The sequence below is a fragment of the Vicia villosa genome, unplaced genomic scaffold, assembly GCF_029867415.1.
Source record: "Vicia villosa cultivar HV-30 ecotype Madison, WI unplaced genomic scaffold, Vvil1.0 ctg.002239F_1_1, whole genome shotgun sequence".
NCBI lineage: Eukaryota > Viridiplantae > Streptophyta > Magnoliopsida > Fabales > Fabaceae > Vicia > Vicia villosa.
This window is the reverse complement of record NW_026705873.1, coordinates 43,140-50,468: the sequence shown is the minus strand read 5'-3', so window position 1 is coordinate 50,468 and position 7,329 is coordinate 43,140. Positions and strand designations below refer to the sequence as shown.

General features: G+C 30.7%; 1 long non-coding RNA gene across 1 annotated transcript; it reads right to left on the bottom strand.

The window, feature by feature from the left end:
• Positions 1–1,530: 1,530 nt before the first annotated feature.
• LOC131638275 (uncharacterized) lies at positions 1,531–2,035 on the bottom strand. The gene is made up of 2 exons (XR_009294628.1): positions 1,912–2,035; positions 1,531–1,776 (listed from the first exon to the last, which is right to left on the bottom strand). It is a non-coding gene; the product is annotated as an uncharacterized LOC131638275 (long non-coding RNA).
• Between the last annotated feature and the right edge of the window lie 5,294 nt (positions 2,036–7,329).

The following is a 7,329-nucleotide window of genomic DNA, read 5'->3' as shown; positions in this document are numbered from 1 at the left end:
AATCACCATTCGGCCATCAGAATGTCACCGTTTGAAGCCCTGTATGGACGCCCCCCTCCATCTTTTCCACCGTACTCCGCTGGATCAACACCCTTGACAGATCTAGACGATACCTTGCATCAAAGAGAGGAACTTTTAAAGACACTACAACAGAATTTACAGAGGAATAGAAAAATTATGGAGACTCAAAGTAACAAACACAGAAGGGACCGTACCTTTCAAGAGGGTGATCTAGTCTTGCTCAAGCTTCAACCATACCAACAGATCTCAGTCCATCGTCGCTCATCTCAGAAGTTAGCTAAACGTTATTTCGGCCCCTACAAAATCCTTCAACGAATCGGAGCGGTGGCTTACCGTTTGGATCTCCCTCCATCATCCAAGATCCACCCGGTTTTTCACATCTCTCAGTTGCGCGCTTTCCATGGCCAAAAAGCACAGCCTTTGGCGTCCACCATCCCCGTCGATTTCGAACCACCGGACGATCCGGCTACAAACCTGCACACAACACGCCAAGAGTTAGTTGTTGACAACCAAAACACTAACAATAAACCAAGTGAACTCAGCAACAAAGACAAGGAGCGTACCTCGCATGCGTCTTCAGGCTCGGAGCTACCTAACTATGGGTTAGAACGAACGGAGTGTGAGACTGAAGAAGGGGGAGAAGAAAGTTCTTTAGGGATTTCAAAAAACAGAGAGAAGTGCAAGAGTAAAGTGGCTTGTGAAGTGAAGTGCAAGAGTGAAGTGAATAATGAAGTACCTTTGATATCTCGTAATGACATATCAACTACTCCCAAGGACTTTGCTTCACGTGATAATTCATTTCCCAATGCTGGAAACTCATCCGAACCGTTGATTACATTGGATCCTCTGTCCAAGCAATCTCAGCCACCCACCGAAAGAGCCGTTGGCCCACGTGACAATCCTGTTTCCCAGACACAGCCTGTTGGTAAGCTGGCCACGCCTCCCCACTTACCGAGACAGCTGTCCCCCATTACTTCTTTCCCCTCTACAGCTGTACCGCATGCAAACCCTTCTTTGCACAAGGGCAATCCGAGTGGGCCATCAAATTGGGCCAAGTCCTTCCAACACTCGGTGGATTTCACTACAACAAACCTTGAGGACAAAGTTTCATCTGGGCCGGATAGTATTGATGCTAGGCCCAAAAGAATTAAATTAAAACCCAAATGGCTACAAGAGTTTGTGACAAAATAATTAATTTTAAGATATGTTGTTTATGTTTTATTGTTATTGGGCCTAGCCCATTTCGCCCATATAACCCATTAGGGTTTTATCCTTTTCTTGTATTTAATGGTTGTTGCCTATGGGATGAGGGGTAGAGAAAATTATTACAACTTCTTCTTTATTGTCTTGCAAATTCTGTTTTATATTGTTCTTGTTACCTTCAAGATTTTTAGATATTATAGTTGCTGAATCTTCTTTCTATCACTAAACTATATGCAAAATCAATCAACTAAGAAATATTGGAGGATTTATTAATCAAATAAAATTTTATTTCACACCATAACAATAGATATACATTGAGATGCAATTTTGTATTATCATCTTTTTATTCTTTGTACATGTATCACATTATCTAAGTAGTTAACACAGGCGGTAATAAACTATTGGTTAACTTTGGAGGATGATCTCCTGGACAATTGCACCAAGTCTCAACACATTTGCAACCAAGATTTGGATAACGACTTTCACAAGTTTCATCACGGTGACAGTGAAGTGAGACAATAGGACCTCTTGCATTTGATATCTTACACATATCTACATGCATATAAACATTAAATGATCATCAATTCATCATTAAAAATTATATCATATTTTATTGTGATATTTGCTAATTGATACATTCATCTAAAATTTGAAAGAGATTGAGATTAGAGGAGTGTGATTTATGACCTGATGCAATGATAACGAAAATCAGTAAGATTGCAAATTTCACAGCAGAATATTTTTGGGTATCCATATTCACAATGGAAGATAGTTTGTAGTTAGAATTTGTATCTGTAGATACTCTAGAGATAATACCATGCTTTATTTATAATAGTTTGTATAAAGTACTTTAAAAATGTACCGAATAAACTATTATATAAATTATATATTAAAAATAGTATAAAAGAGACTTTATTAGTTTTAGAATTTAAATATAATTAAATTAATAGTTAGTACATAATTCAAGTCTACATGTTTGAATTATATTGTATATAATAATCAATCCTTTTCACGTATTTAATTATTGAATTATAATATAACAAAAAAATAAATTATGTTCAAATTGATAATTAAATTACTTAAAGTATACATTTTACAAATAGTTTTATCATTACTTAAAGTATACATTTTACAAATAGTTTTATCATTACTTAAAGTATACATTTTACAAATAGTTTTATGTTTTTTTTTTTTTTACCAAATGACACTTTTTAACAAATAAATAACATATTTTGTTTGTAATAAATACATGAGGCCTCTTTGATTTAGTTATAAAAAACAATTTTTTTAATTTTTAAAAACTCAAAAAAACAAAAAAACTTGTTTTATAATACAATTTTATAAAATATTTTTCAAAACTATTTTATATTTTTTTTATTTTAAAAACATAAAAAACAAAACATTTCTTAGGTGTTTTTATTTATAATTCTAAATTTTAATTACACATTACAACCAAAAGTGTTGTTTTATTTTTACATTTTTATTATTTTTACTTATATGACGAGTGAAAGTATATATATATATATATATATATATATATATATATATATATATATATATATATATATATATATATATATATATATATATATATATATATATTTATATATATATATATATATATATATATATATATATATATATATATAGAATGATTTGTTTTCATTAAAATCTATATTGATTATAATGTAGTAATATAATTAATAATATTAAAATAAAAGTATAATTTCAATAATAAAATGATTTTCGTTTTCGTTTAATTAAGATATATATGTTGTCGATATTAAACAATTTACACGGCAATCAATATTTTAAAACCTGAATTGAAGATCAACCCAATGAGATACCAGATTACTAGTTTATGTTCAAAGTAATTCCTTGTGTCGAAGCAGGTTGCTCGACAGAGACAAGGGAGTATCAAAAAGATTTATTTGTGTTGGAATAGTTTGTTACACACAGATTTGTTTTAGATCTAGATAGATTTAATTTAGATTTAAAATAGATTAGATTTGATTTAGTTCCAAAATAGGTATTTTGGGATTTTATAGTTTAGGGCTTTGGCTTAGGGATAAAGCTAACCTAAATCTATAAATAGGAAGTAAACCTCAACATTTTGTAATCAAGTCAATTGAATTGTATTCACAGAATTTGTAGTTGCAAGTGAATAACAAAGTTTTCCACAGTTTTTGGGCAGAGAGTTATTATGCAGAAACCTTAATATCTTTTCTTCTTTAAAATCCCTTTCTTATTTTCATTGTTATTGTGTGAGTGATAAAAATATCATGCATCAAGATTGATAGAAATTCATCATAGATATTTGTGGATTTCCAACATCTGGTATCAAGAGCTTCGGTTTATCGATCAAGGGAGGAAGAAGAAAATCATGATGGTGGTAAATTATGGGAATGGAAATTATCCAGCAAGTCTACCAATTCTGAAAGTAGATAACTATGAGAATTGGTGCAAACAGATGAAAGTTCTATTCAAGTGTCAAGGTCTTTGAGATCTTGTAAAGGATGGAATAGAAGAGCTTGAAGAAGACGCTTCAGAAGAAGAAATAGAAGAAGACGAAGAATTAAGGAAAAAGAGTTATAAAACACTCTTTATAATTCATCAATGTCTGAGTCCATATAACTTCGAAAAAGTTAGTGATTTAGAATCTGCAAAAGAAGCTTGGGAGATTCTTGAAAAATCTTTTGGAGGCGCTGAGAAGGTGAAAGAGGCGAGGTTACAAACTCACAAAAAGAACGTATGAACTGCTTCAGATGGAAGATAATGAAAGCATAACTGATTTCTTCACTAGGATTACGAAACTAGTGAATCAAATCAAGATATGTGGAGAAACGTTAACAACAAGAAATGTTGTTTCAAAGATCTTGAGGCCTTTGGCCCCTAAGTTCAACTACGTGGTTGTAGCCATAGAAGAGTCAAAGGATTTGTCAAAATTGACAAAGGAAGAGCTTCAAGGGACGTTTGAATCTCATGAACAACGAATGGCTGAAAGAGTAGCAAGCAAGTCGAAGAGTGATGTGGCTTTGCAGGCTCAGTCAGCAAACAAAAGCAAAGGAAGTTGGAATGGAAATAAAGGTAGAGGTGGCTACAACAATTCGACTGGTCGAAGTCAACAAGAAGGAAACTGGTCGAATAAAAAAATCCTCATACCAAAGCAACCAAAGAGGTGGTGCTGCAGGTAGAGGAAGATGTGGTGGTCGAAAACCTGACAAGAGTCGCATTCAGTGTTTCAATTGTCAAAAGTATGGTCACTATTCTACAAAGTGTCCAGAAAAGAATAAGGACCAAGAAAGTGATGCAAAGCTTGCAAAGCAAGAAGAAGAAGAAGAGATGATGCTGATGGTCCCAACAAAAGATGAAGATAAATTCAAGGACCAATGGTACTTGGATTCAGGATGCTCATCACACATGTCTGGAAGGAAAGATTGATTTATCAACATAATGCTCTCAATGAAGAACATGGTGAAATTCGCAAATGACAATACTCTAGCAGCTGGAGGTATTGGAGACGTTCTAATTATGAGGAAAGATGGCAAGAGGTCAGTAATTTCCAATGTGTTGTACATACCAGGCATGAAGAGCAACTTGCTCAGCATTGGGTAGTTGGTCGAAAAGAACTACAAAGTGTCGATCGAAGACAAGATGATGAGAGTCGTCGACGCAAGTGGAAGGTTGATCTTGAAGGCTCCTATGTCTCAAAATAGAACCTTCAAGATCGAACTCGATGTGATGGAGCACAAGTGCCTTTCGACTGCAGCTAGCAGAGATGAATGGATGTGGCACTATCGACTAGGTCATCTGAACTTCAAAGACATCAAAGACTTGAAAAGAAAGAATATGGTTAGGACTGCCAGAAATTGACATTCCAAACGAGGTATGTGAGGAATGTGTGCAGGCGAAGCAGCACAAGAATAGCTTCAGCAAGGATGCAGGAAGCAAGTCGAAGGCTATTCTCGAAATCATATACTCTGATGTATGTGGTCCTACTTAAAGTATACATTTTACAAATAGTTTTCTGATTTTTATTTTACCAAGTGGCACTTTTTAACAAATAAATTACGTATTTTTCCTATAATAAATACATGAGGCATGTTTGATTTAGTTTTAAAAAACTGTTTTTTAATGTTTAAAAACTCAAAAAAATAAAAAACAGAATAGAAACAGTTTTGTAAAATACTTTTATAAAATATGTTTTATAAAAATATTTTTAAAAAGTTTTTTAATGAAGAGAAAAAAATTGTTTGATAATATCAATTTCAAAAACTGTTTGGAAAATAGAAAAAAAAAATCATTCGGAAAACTAATTCTTATTTTGTAATTGGACCTTAATTTTTATATTAGAGATGAAAACTGTTTTAGAGATGAAAACAAAAAAAATATATTTTGTAATTGGATCTTAGTTTTTATATTAATTAATTGAAGGTGAACTTTTTGAATTATAATTATTGATTAAATGTGAATTACTAATAGTTAAATACAAAAAAAATATAAAATTTAATGATAAAACTTTTTAAACTTATATATAATTTATTTATTTTCGAGTCAAGTTTATAACTTATTCACATAAAATACAATTTATATCTATAAAGTTTATAACTTATTTACATATCAAAATTTTATATAATACATTCTGCAAAAATTGAAACCCCATCTTATTATCGTAAAACTAAACTATATGCAAAATCAATTAACTAAGAAATATTGGAGAATTTATTAATCAAATACATAAATTTTATTTCACACCGTAACAATATATATACATTGAGATGCAATTATGTATTATCATCTTTTTATTCTTTGTACATGGACCACATTATCTAAGTAAAGTGTTGGTTAACTTTGGAGGATCTCCTGGACAATTGCACCAAGTAATTTGAACACATTTGCAACCAAGATTTGGGTGACGACTTTCACAAGTTTCATCACGGTGACAGTGAAGTGAGACAATAGAACCTCTTGCATCTGATATCTTACACATATCTACATGCATATAAACAGGGGCGGAGCTATAGCCCAGCAAGCCCGGGCACGCGCCCGGGCTCAACCTCTCCTTTCGTTGTATACTCCCCACCTAATAGTTGAATTTTTAGACAAAACTAGGGATAAAATTAGTAATTTTTAGACAAAATTAAGGGCAAAATTAGTAAAACAAAAATTATAAATTAAATTTTTTGGACAAAATTAAGGGCAAAATTTTTAAACAAAATTAAAGATAAAATTAGTAGAAACAGGTTGTAAAATTAGTAAAAACAAGGTATAAACTTTTTGTCTGGACTCCCTAAAATTTTTGGCTCCGCCACTACATATAAACATTACATGATCATTAATTCATCATTAAAAATTATATCATATTTTATTGTGATATTTGCTAATTGATACATAATACATTCATCTAAAATTTGAAAAATACTAAGAGTAGAGGAGTATGATTTTTGACCTAATGCAATGATAACGAAAATTAGTAAGATTGCAAATTTTACAGCTGAATATTTCTGGGTATTCATATTCACAATGGAAGATAGCTTGTAGTTAGAACTTCTATCTATAGATACTCTAGAGATAATCACATGCTTGATTTATAAAAGAGATTTTATTAGTTTTAGAATTTAAAATAATCAATCCTTTTCACGTATTTAATTATTGAAAATATAATATAATAAAAATTATGTTGAAATTGATAATTAAATTACTTAAAGTATACATTTTGCAAATAGTTTTATGATTACTTAGAGTATACATTTTACAAATATTTTTATGATCTTTTTTACCAAATAACACTTTTTAACAAATAAATAACACATTTTGCCTATAATAAATACATGGGGCCTGTTTGATTTAGTTTTAAAAAACAGTATTTTAATTTTTAAAAACTCAAAAAGAAAAAACTTGTTTTATAATACAATTTATAAAAGTATTTTTCAAAACTGTTTTCTATTTTTTAATTTTTAAAACATAAAAAGCAATACAATTCATAGGTGTTTTTATTTTTAATTCAAAAGTGCTGTTTTTTTTTAACATTTTTATTATTCATACTTATATGATGAGTGAAACAAGTTTATATATATATATATATATATATATATATATATATAT